Source organism: Erinaceus europaeus, chromosome 15 (assembly GCF_950295315.1).
Source record: "Erinaceus europaeus chromosome 15, mEriEur2.1, whole genome shotgun sequence".
Taxonomy (NCBI): Eukaryota; Metazoa; Chordata; class Mammalia; order Eulipotyphla; family Erinaceidae; genus Erinaceus; species Erinaceus europaeus.
Window position 1 is genome coordinate 48696235 of NC_080176.1, and position 12695 is coordinate 48708929.

Consider the following 12695-nt stretch of genomic DNA (forward strand, 5'->3'; position numbering starts at 1 on the left):
CATCCACCTCCTCTGCAAAGATGCTCTGCAAATAAATGAGGTAATGTTTAGGAAATGTTTGCAGCTTGGGAAAGAAACCCACTGCATATGTCTCAAATATGATTCCTCTTCCCTATCCAAGCCTGGCATACATATCCTTGCCCCTGCTTGACACTGAAAGTGTACTATTTGATACCTCGGGTTCTGACAAAATTCTGGGTCGACATCAGAGAACAATTCATTTTATTTTCAGCTCTGAATCTCTGTTCGCATTATTTGCACGTGTGAGGTAAAACTGTAAGAAATAAACAAAGCCCATAAATCAAGCTTTGGAAGAAAAAAAAACTCTACCGGAGAGATTTTTTTTTTTTTTTTTAATTTTTAAAGAAGAACGTGAACACTATATCCCTGGAGGAATATTTCGGTCCAGGAAGAATAGTGCATGTGGTGTGAGTGTGTGTGTGCGCATGTGAGTGCATGTGTGTGTGTGTGTGTGTGCTGTGCGTGCGCGCCCGCGGAGAGAGGGGCGGGGGAGGCGGATGAGGAGGATGAGATCATAGTTTCAGGATCCTCAGGAAACCCTGGTACTGGCAGCAGCCAGCCTCTGCTGTGCCCACATGACCCACAACTCTGGCAGCGGACCCGGCACTTCCAACATTATTAAATAATAAGAAAGCGGCTCCTACTCCATGCCCAAACCTCCCGGCAGACCAATGGACACCTTCTAAGAGTTTGGCGAGTCGGTGGCTGAGGCGCCCGTCCATTCCAAGGTGTGTGCACGGCGTGGGCTTCCTTGACAGCTGCGGAGTGGGGGAGGGCACGGGGGTGAAGGGGTGCGGGTTCTGGTGCGGGGCGAGGAGTGGGCGTCCGGACGGTCTGCTGCGTTCTGCCCCCGGCCGCCCGGTGCGGTGCGGTGCGGCGCGGCGCGGCGGAGCTACGCGGGGCGGGAGGTGCCCATGACGTGCAGCCCCGGAGGCGCAGGGAGCTCGGCCGCCCACCGCGCGGGGCGCCGGCACCGTCAGGGGCTGGGCGGCAGGCAGGCGAAGGGCAGGCTCCGCGGAGCCGGCAAAGTCAAGAGCCCACGCGGGCGGCGGGCGGCGGCGGCCAGCGCCAGCGGGAGAAGGAGCTCGCCCGACGTCCACTCGCGGGGTTTCCACCTGTGCGCGGGCGCGGGCCGAGGCGTGCGCGGAGCATGTGCCGGGCGCTGCAGCCTCGACTGCGGCGCGGCGGCTCATCGGGCGGTGGGCGGCGGGCGGCGCCTCGGCCCGCGGGGCGGCGGGAGCTGCGGCGACTGTAGGCCTGGCCCCCGGGGCGGGGGCGGGGGCGGGGGCGGGGGCGGCCAGGTACCTTTCAGCCACCTCAGAGGCCACGCCGGCCGGCGCCACAGCCCCCGCCGCCGCTGCGTCTCTCCTGGGCTGCCTATGGCACTCTGGTCCCTACATCTCCGGGATGAGTTGTTTCTGTCGTCTCCTGTGTCCTCTTGGTCGCCCTCGCGGACTGAGCTGGTGGCAGGTGGCGTGGCTACCTTCCTTTGGACGACACGTTGGGGAACAGATTTGGGGTGGGAGGACTGGCCGGGAAATCCGCGATGGGGTCCTTCCCAGCCGGCGGCTGAGTGTGTTGCAATGCACTGCGGTGGCCAGCGGGGTGGTTGAGTGTGTGTGTGGGGGGTGGGTACTAGGCACTGGGAAGCCCTGGAGGGCAGATGGGCACTGGCAGTGGGTGGCTTCACTTTCTGTAACCTGTTTTCCATTCTGGAGTTTCCCAGTGGACTGAGAGCTGAGGGGTTCCGTCCAGCAGCAGAAGTGGGAAGTGAAGTGTCTGTCCAAAGACCAAAGCCATGGAAAGAGGGATGGCCAAGGCTGTGTTAGGACTTAGTGGTACAGTGTCTGGGACTTAGTGAAACTTTACTCTTTGACACAATTGGGGTAGACTAAAGTATGGCTTGGAGAAGATAATTATAGAATTTGGAGACGTATGTGTGTGTGTGTGTGTGTGTGTATACACACTTGCTGTAAGGCATACTATTGTTTAGTTCATTTAAAAAATGGTCCTTTGAGGTCATCTTTGCAATCTAGCTATCTTCTATCTACTATGATCATCTGATATTTAATGTGTTTGTATTTCCTTTACTTAATGGTAAACTGGGCGCTCGGCGCATGCATAATTATTTCTTTTATAAAAATAAACACGTACTTTGCTCATTTCAAAGGTACAACTTTAGGAAAAAAAACAGCTTTCCATATGTTCCAATACAATTCTTTAGGCTTTTATTTATTCACTTCTTTGAAGTCATTTCTTATAACATTATATAGAAAGGGGTAGATAAAAATACTAGCCTCTTTTAATTTTTTTAGATTTATTTATTTTTCCTTTTGTTGCCCTTTTTATTGTTTTTGTAGTTATCATTGTTGTTGTTATTGATGTCGTCGTTGTTAGATAGGACAAAGAGAAAAGGAGAGAGGAGGGAAGACAGCGCGGGGGAGAGGAAGGTAGACACCTGCAGACCTGCTTCACTACCTGTGAAGCGACTCCCCTGCAGGTGGGGATCCCGCGGCGCTAACCAGGATCCTTATGCCGGTCCTTGCGCTTTGTGCCACCTGTGCTTAACCCACTGCGTTACCGCCGGACTCCCTCACTAGCCACTTTTTAAAGATGAGGAAATCCAGTTAGAGAAGTGAAGTAAGATACCCAAGGTCATACAGTTATTGAATGTTAGAGGTCTATTCTTCTTTTTGCTATACTGTTAACTGGCTCGTAGATACATGTGTACATAATATATATGTATATAGGAACCCATTGACTTTAAAGTCTTCCTCATTTCATATATTGACCACATCTCTGTATCAAGATGAACCACTTGGTTGTGCACTAAATTCTGAGGTTAATTAACTCTTTTTAATTTTTTCCTACCTTTTTTGAGTAGTTTCTTTTTGTCACAATTTGAAAATTTCCTCGAGTTAACAATTTTAACAATTGAGCTTTATCAATAAAATTAATCAGTACAAAGCAGATAGATATATCTATATACTTATTTGCACTTGATTTTAAACGTCCTAAAGTATTAGTTTGAGTTCCTTCAAAGTATGGCCGTCATTATCTCTAGAATATCATTTTGCAGAATTTTGACTTGACTGTAATCATCTTTAATCTAGTCACTCTGAAAAGAGGTTGGACAATTTTAAAAGAAGAATTATATAATCCTATTTCAAATATGAAGGATTAAAAGCAAGATATATTTTGAGGGTTTCCAAGTGTGTCATGCCTCTTAGCCAATTTTATGTATTCTATACAAAGGAATGTGGCAATGAAATCAAATTTGCTTTTTCTCTTTAGTTCTAAGACTACTTCAAAAATCTCCACTTAAATGAACCATAGTGTGAAGAAAGGCCTCAATCTAGTGAACTTCAACATATATGTAGCGAAATACTCTTCACTAGGGCTTATCATGGAGTTCTCATAATACTCATCTTACTGGACAGATGTCACCCTTGTCTCTGCTATTTCTTCAAGTACATTTAAATGCTTCTTCACATAATGAATTTCAGAATTATTTTAACATTCGTAGACTTCCTTAATTTTTGTCTTTCACTTTAATTAAATCCAGTGTTATCTCAGATTACACTTACTCAACATTATAAGTGCAAAGAGACCCGAATTGAACTGGATTATATAGAAACATTACCTTGGGCATAAGACATACATCTATCTAGATCTTCAGTGGTTGAATTCTTCCATTCTCCATTTTATGTTTCTCTATTATGTGAAAATGCTACAGTGCAATAGGCAAAATTGTTGCATGGCATGAGACCCAGGTGTTTTTGATGTTGAAATTGAAGTTTATTATTTCAAGTCTTATTGCTATATAAACTGTTTATTTGTTATTAAGCCATTGATTGTGTGATATATACATATTACTTATGTATGTGTGTATTTATTATTGGATAGAGACAGAGAGAACTTGAGAGGGGATGTGGGTAGAGAGGAAGAGAGACAGAGAGACACCTGAAGACCAGCTTTACCACTTGTGAGGCTTTTACCCTGCAGGTGAGGGCCAGGGGCTTGAACCTAGGACTTTGAGCACTGTAATGTGTGCACTTAGCCGGGTCCACCACCACCTGGCCACATACATATTCTTTCTTAATAGACTTGACGCATCCAATTTTTTCTAGTTGTCTATTAATATAAAGATATCCCTTACTATTTTTTTTTTTATCTCAGCTGGTAGATTTGACATGGCTTTTCTTTTCTTTTTTTTTTTTCCTCTTAAATCCCACTTTTCTAGATTTGGGAGATATTACTGTCTCTGCTTCTTGAGAATAACTCAGTTCTAGTTGCTGTGCTGCACACTGGGGGTCACTGGCACTCAGAAAGATGAGTCCTGCCAATACAAAGAGATTGGACTTTAATACTAGAGCTACATACATAAACATTATGCAAACAAAAGGTTGAGGTGTGCTTCATGGAAGAAAGAATTATATAAGAATAACTCATATAGAATCTGGACCAGACAGGACACAAAGCTTAGAATAGGGTGACAGAGAAGGTGTTGACATAAGTCAAGTGTTCTCTAATACTTTTCTAAATGTTTTTCTGAACCAAAGACTTATGTCTTACTCTGGTTGTCTCTACACTTTTTAATGACATTGTTTTTTTCCTTAGAGCACTGCTCAGCTCTGGCTTATGTGGGTATGGAGGACTGAACCTAGGTAGAACCTTAGAGCCTTAGTCATGATAATCTGTTTGCATAACCATCATGCTTTCTCTGAGCTGATCTACAATTTTCTTTTTTTTTAAACTTTAAAAAATATTTATTACTTATTTCCTTTTGTTGCCCTTGTTATTTTATTCTTGTAGTTATTATTGATGTCGTTGCTGTTGGATAGGACAGAGAGAAATGGAGAGAGGAGGGGAAGACAGAGAGAGGGAGAGAAAGATAGACACCTACAGACCTGCTTCACTGCCTGTGAAGTGACTCCCCTGCAGGTGGGGATCCAGTGGCTGCAACTGGGATCATTTCGCTGGTCCTTCTGTTTTGCACCACCTGTGCTTAACCTACTGCGCTACCGCCCGACTCCCGATCTACAATTTTCTGGTCACTGGGAAACAGTTTCTACTCATTACCCACCTGAGGCTATTAGAAGGTGTACAATTCTTCTACCCTTATTATTAAAGCTCATATAGCATGTGCTTCCCATATTTGCTTATTATTCTATCTGTGTGGAGTTATCCAAGTTTGATGAAATATGGTAATCTTTGGGGCTAGGTGGTGGTGCACCCAGTTAAGGGCACTTAATATGAAATGCAAGGATCCGGGTTTGAGTCCCCGCAAGTGGTGCTTCACAAGTGGTGAAGCAGGTCTGCAGATATCTTTCTCTCCCTTTCTATCTTCTCCTCTTCTCTCAATTTATCTCTGTCCTAGCTGAAAAAAAAGAAATGACTGCCAGGAGCAGTGGATTCCTAGTGCTGGCATCAATCCCTGGTGATAACACCCTGGAGACAAAAAAAAAAAAAAAAGGAAAAAAAGAAATCCTTGTCTTCTTTGGCTTGATTGCTTTCAAAATTCTAAAATGCTATTTGTGTGTGTGTGTGTGTGTGTGCGTGTGCATGTGTACTTGAGTGTTCCATTGCTGAAGTAGTAATATGTCTTCAAATACAAGTGAAATTATTAATCACACAGTTCCTAAGATCCTATTTTTTCCATAGGAAGAGAAGAGTCATCAGAGTAAGATAGGTGATATTAAATGTTGAATATCCTGGGAATATTGATAATATTAAATTAAAGACAAACATATGCCAACTAATTGCTATCTTCTTGACATTCTGTAAGCTCTGTATGATCTTATCACAGTCTCATATATCATAGTTTCAGGATTCTGTCAACATTACCATTATCCATATTTTATATAACAAGAGGGGAACTATGAGGGCAATACTCATGACAATGTTAAATAAATATGAACCCCAAACTCAACTGTATTCTGATTTCATGGTCTTCTTTCTTTCTCTTTCCTTGTCTTTCTTTTTTTTAATTGAGACAGAAATTGAGAGGAAGGGGGCTACTGAAAGATAGAGAGACACCTGTAGCACTGCTTCATGTCTAGTTAAGCTGCCCGCCTACACGTGGGGATGGGCCTTGATCCAGGGTCCTTGTTCACGTGTGCTTTATAGGATGAGCCTCCAGCTCCTCCAGCCATGACAAATTTTTCCTTTTTCTTTCTTACTTTTTTGTTGATAGGGGTGAGAGAAAGAAATAGAAAGGGAGAGGAGAGACATCTGCATCACTACTCATGAAGCTTTGCCCCTGCAGATATCCCTAGGGACTTAAACCTGGACCTTTACACATGGGTAATGTGTACTCTACCGAATGCAACAATCTGACTTTCTGATTCATGTTGTCATGAATAAATTAAATTCCATTGTTGTTGGAGATCATAACACTCCTATCATAACACTCCTAATATAAACTTTCAGTTACTTTTTACTTTAATAAATATCAGTGGAAAAAATAGAACTTCCTTTATACTAATGTTTACTCCCATTTTATAGGCAAAAGAAAAAAATCTAAAGAAGATCTATCTATCTATCTATCTATCTATCTATCTATCTATCTATCTATCTATCTATATGTCTAGTAAAGATTAGTGACTGTGAGATCATGAAAAATATCTCATTGGGAGTCGGGCGGTGGAGCAGTGGGTTAAGCGCACGTGGCGCAAAGCGCAGGGAACCGTAAGGATCCCGGTTGGAGCCCCCGGCTCCCCACCTGCAGGGGAGTCGCTTCACAGGCGGTGAAGCAGGTCTGCAGGTGTCTATTTTTCTCTCCCCTCTCTCTCTGTCTTCCCCTCCTCTATCCATTTCTCTCTGTCCTATCCAACAACAAAAGCAACGTCAACAATGGCAATAATAACCGCAACGAGGCTGCATCAACTAGGGCGACAAAAAGGGGGAAAAATTGCCTCCAGGAGCGGTGGATTCATGGTGCAGGCACCGAACCCAGCAATAACCCTGGAGGAAAAAAAAAAGAAAAAAAAAAGAAAAATATCTCATTATTTATTCTTTAAGTCATGTTTGTTTGTTTTGCCAGCAGAGTTATTGTTTGGGATTGGTCTCTAAGCTATTCCACCAGTCCCAGAAGCCATTTTCCTTTTTTTTTTTTTTTTAATATGGAGATAGAGGAGAGAACAAAAGCAACAACTATAGCATCAGTGCACTGCTTGTGAAGTTTCCTCTGCAGGTACTCTTGTCTGACAGCTAGTGGCTTGAACCTGAGTCCTCACACATGGCTATTTGTGGTATCTACTATGTGAACTGCTACCTGGCTCCTATTTTCTAAAACTCAAAAATTTTAATTTGAATACCTCTTGAAACTACTGGATTTTATAATAACGCATACATACTTGAGCATTTCAAATAATTAGGGAAATATCCTTAACAGTCAGAAGTCTATGAATATTAATAAACTTAATTTTTAAATCTTTATTTAGTGTATAGAGACAGCCAGAAATTAAGAGGAAGTGGGCTCTAGAGAAGGAGAGAGACAGTGAGACACCTGAAGCCCTGCTTCACCACTTGTGAAGCTTTCCCCCTGCAGGTGGGGGCCAGGGGTTTGAACCTGGGTCTTTGTGCATTATAACATGTGCGTTCAACCAGGTGTGCCACCATACAGCCGCAGAATAAGCTTAACTTTTTAAAAAAGTTTTGTTTACCTTCTTCCAACAAGTCTTTGTCTGGAATATGCAGTCCAAGATAAAAAAAAAAATTGTTCTAAGGCCAGCAAGATAGCTCACTTGGAAGGTTAATTGCTTTGCAGGGAGCCCTAGTCCAAAACTGATCCCAACTGCTCTGGGAGAAACTTGAGTACTATTATGGTGTTTCCTGCTCTTCATCTGTCTCCCTATTGCTGCCCCCCCCCAAAAAAAAAAAGTTGCCTTAAGTGGTAAAGCCCCAGCAATGACAAAACAACATAAATACACATATACACACACAACAACAACAAGCATTACTTACATTCATTTGGTAAACAAAAGGTTTAAAGCCCTGTTAATGTTTACATTGGAATCTTTTGACATGACTCATGGTAACTGATATGGTTTAAAAGGTAGTGATTTTAAATATCACCCACATAATGTTGACCAGAGACAGATAACATTTGTCATTAAGCATGATGGCAAAGTCATAAAATGAAGTATTGATTAGTCAGATGTTCTAATTCATATGAAGATCTTTGCACAGTGTCTGAGTATAAATGTTATGCAATGGGTTTTATCCTTACACACTGTGGATAATATGCTGTTAGTCTGATTAATGTTAATATTGACCCTAAATAGCAATTCATATCTAGTGTACATATGTAAATGTGTGACTGTTTTTTATTTTTTATTGTTGTTACAGTTATTATTGTTGTTATTGATGTCATTGTTGTTAGATAGGACAGAGAGAAATGGAGAGAGGAGGGGAAGACAGAGAGGAGGGAGAGAAAGACAGACACCTGCAGACCTGCTTCACCGCCTGTGAAGGAACTCCTCTACAGGTGGGGAGCTGGGGTCTAGAACCGGGATCCTTAAACCGGTCCTTGCACTTCGCACCACATGCGTTTAACCCGCTGCGCTACCACCAGACTCCCCTGACTGTTTTCTTAGAAGAAGTTGGATGTGTTTAGAGCATTAATTATTGTATGATTATTATTGTATGATTTTTTTCATATATGTGATATAGATAATATCCCAGACAAATGAACTTGCTCATGAAAAGGGTAACCGAACTATCTCTTAGGTGGTGTGAGAACTCTGATGGTTATGGGAGAGCACAGGAGTTGGTGGCAACAATGATGACTTTCACATAACATATGTGGATGGGGTGTGAAAATCTACCCCTGAAATCTTATAATTTTGTAAATGACTGTTAAAACACTAGTACTAATTTTTTTTTTAAGAAAAAAATTCTGTGACACCTGTAGTCCTATTAATAATGGATCAAATCAGTTCTCAGTGTGCTCAGCTTCGTGAAAAGCTTGATGTCATGGAGTTACAAGTACTGCTCTTATTTGTATCATGGGGGAGAGGTGCAAGAATTGAATGCGCTTTACTTTTTTAGTATGTATATTGTAAGAGTGGAGGATATTGTCAGATACACAGTGAATAATTCATAAACATGAACTTACAGTTTGATATTATAATGTCATATCATAGTTTTGTTGAGTTGTGTGTTGTGTGTCCTTACTGTAAATGTAGAATATATCAATTATCATTTAGGGTATGAAGTCACAACAAAAGTCTGAATAGATCCAAGATTTATCTCTTATTAATGCTGTGTTCTATTTGACATCTACTTCTCTTAGGGACTTAATAAAGTTCCCATCATCTAAAAATATTCTCTGTCTTGAATAGACACAGGCATATGGTGAGTCATCCACAAGTTTTTAAGGCATACATCACGAAGCAGCACTTGGCACTTCTATTTCATTAGCCAAAGCAAATCATATGTCCATCGCTAAGTTTAAGGTGGAAAAGAAGTGTGATTACATATCTAATTAGAAGAGAACTGAGATATTGGTATAGAACAAACAAGTATCCTTCCTGAGTTTTATCATCTAAAATTACTGAAGATTTCTTATAAAAGATGACAGAATACCTGCTTTAGAACATCAGCATTGGAAGGGAATTCTGGCATAATGCCACTTGGAAAACCAAGTAGATAATGAACTTGTGAAACTGTTGATATGCCTCTTTTTCAATGGGGGGCTGAGTTTTGTCCAGGACTCATAATGAAAACTGTGATTTCTTTTAAAAAATATTTTATTTTAACAGTAGAGATAAAGAGAGAAAGACACAGAGATACCAGAGCACTGCTTAACTCCAGCTGATGGTGGTGCTGGGAAATAAACCTGGGACCTCAGAGCCTCAGGCATGAAAGTCTTTTGCATAAACATTTTGCTGTCTCCCTAGCCCCAAAACTATGATTTTTTTTTTTTTTTTGCCACCAGGGTTATTGCTGGGGCACAGTGCCTGCACTACGAATCCACTGCTTCTGGAGGCTATTTTTTTTTCCTTTTGTTGCCCTTGTTGCTTATCCTTGTTATTATTATTGTTGTTATTGTTGTTGGATAAGACAGAGGAGGAGGGGAAGACAGAGAGGGCGAGAAAAAGATAGATACCTACAGACCTGCTTCACTGCCTGTGAAGTGACCCCTCTGCAGGTGGGGAGCTGGTGGCTTGATCCTGAATACTTATGCAGCTCCTTGCATTTCGATCCATGTGTGCTTAACTCGTTGAGCTACTGCCCAGCCCCCCAAATTATGATTTCTTTTAAATGTCTGAGATAGCCTATTTGACAGTAACCACAAGTCAAGAATAGTACTCACATTTGCACATTTGTGAAGCTACCCTCCTGTACATGGGGGGCCGGGGGCTCAAACCAGGATCCTTGAATGGGTCCTTGTGCTTTGTACTATATGCTAAGCCTGCCACCACCCAGCCCTATGCATTTTTAATTTTTAAATGATTTATGCTTCACTATAGAATTGACACAAAGAGCCTTAGACTTACTGGGAAAAGATGGTAGCTGCCTGTAGAAGTGTGAAGGGCCCGGTCTCTGTAATAATAAGAGGAGAAAAAAAAAAGAATTGATACACTGACACTAGAAAATAACAAAATCTCATGATTCATTTTATCAGGTGTTCTCCAATGGAAGTGTCTTAAAAAGTAATTAAAAAAATGGAAAACACAAGTGAAACTTGCACTGGAAATGGTGGTTTGCATCAAAGCAATGGGGGTGGGAGGAGAAAGAACAGGCATGGATGGAGAGGATATTGGGATTCTGGTGAACAGTGGTGGAAAAGGATCTAAATTGAAGGTGTTTTGCAAACTTCTGTGTTGGGGAGATGAAAAATTGTACCCATGTGTCAAGAATTTTGCTGTAAACACTCCCCAATAAAAAGATTTGGGAAAAAAAGCAACCCAAAAATTTCATTTAAAAAATGGAAAAAAAAAGGCATTGGATATATTTCACCTAGGAACTCTACAGAGGGTAATCATATGAAAATATAGACAACATTTTTATTTATTAAGGGAATACAGATTAAAGTCACAATGAGATACTAATATACCATTTTCATAATACGTATTTTAAGTATCGTTTATCTTGGAAATTTGTTGAACTTAACAATTTGTTAAATATTTTATTTAAATCAGAAGTCAGTAAATGAAAGAGAAGAGTGATAGGGAAAAAATCAGTGAAACAATGCTTTTGTTTAGACAAAATGAAATGTTTTAGGAACTGAGGATGACAAAAGTGAATCATAGATATTTTATAAGTTGTAAAATTGTACCACCAATAACCTTATGCTATTTTTTTTTTAGTGATTTAATAATGATAGACAAGATTGTGGGATGAGAGGGGTACAATTCCCACCACCAGAGATCCAAATCCCCTCCCCTCCATCGGAAAGGTTCCCTCTATTTTTTTTTAATATTTCCTTTTGTTGCCCTTGTTTTATTGTTATAGTTATTATTGATGTCGTTGTTGGATAGGACAGAGAGAAATGGAGAGAGGAGGGGAAGACAGAGAGGGGGAGAGAAAGACACCTGCAGACTTGCTTCACCACCTGAGAAGCGACTCCCCTGCAGGTGGAGATCCCGGGGGGCTCAAACTGGGATCCTTCCACTGGTCCTTGCACTTTGCGCCACGTGTGCTTAACCCACTGCGCTACCACTGACTCCCTCTGTTGTATACCCCTGGGGGTATGGGCCAAAAATGTCTCCCTTCAGAGACTGGGACAGTTTCTATCATTCTTGTTGTTGTACATTGAGGGCAAGCTTCTGTGGAGGCCCACGAGAGGATTTATGATGTTTATGATGGAGATGACCAGTGATGGTGGAAAGAGGGATCTGTTAGAGGTCTAGGCCCATCATATCTATGTGGGAATCTCAGGATTCCCTGACTAGGGCCCCAGATGATGGAGTGGCTTGGTAGTGGCCAAAAGGGCCATCATTAAAGTGTGCCAGTCACTTGCCCCTAGCCAGCTTTTGTAGTCCTTACTCTATCTGACAGGGCTAGGCTTAAAGTAAATGAGAGAAGTGAAATATGAGAGAAGTGAAATATGAAGCATGTGAGGAAGGTATCCAGGTCTAAGTAGAAACTATTTGATTAAGTACTTTATGGTGGTTTTTTTTTTTTTTTTTTTAGTTCTTTCAACTTGCTTGCTGCACTTATTGAGTGACTGTAGATTATTGCATACTTTTACTTTAAGGTTTATATTACTTACTCTTAAATTTACTGCTCCTGAAATTAATACAGACATTTTTCTTGCAACATTTTTTTCTCATATGTTTAATATATATATATATATTTGTCATTGTATTGGTATATTTATACAATTTTCATTTATTGTAATTGTCAATTATTATCTTTATGATTACCATTTTTCTTTCTCTAGGTATTTTTCCTCTGCCTTCCAAGTGGTTACTTGATCAATTATAGGTCATTTTTTGCCTATAATGTCTAATACATTATAATATATTTTAATAGATAAATTTTTTTAGTTGTTGTTCTAAGTCTTCCATCACATACATAGGATTTTTAATCTACCAATATCATTTTGTCAGTAACAGTGACAGTGAAACATACAAACTCAATACTTTCAATACTTTAAAAACTTTTTTTTTGCCACCAGGACTTAAAAAAAATGGTTGTTAATAGTTTGCAACATAGCCTTT

At 40.9% G+C, this 12695-nt stretch overlaps 1 protein-coding gene across 2 annotated transcripts in view; it reads left to right on the plus strand.

The window, feature by feature from the left end:
• The first annotated feature begins 540 nt into the window (after positions 1 to 540).
• The window catches only part of DTNA (dystrobrevin alpha), a 431975-nt gene continuing 419820 nt past the window's right edge, over positions 541 to 12695 (plus strand). Inside the window, exon 1 of one of the 2 annotated variants that reach the window (XM_060173679.1) lies at positions 541 to 749. The gene's annotated coding sequence lies outside the window, so the exon portion shown is untranslated. The remainder of the gene's footprint in view (positions 750 to 12695) is intronic. The other variant, XM_060173699.1, reaches the window with a different exon arrangement.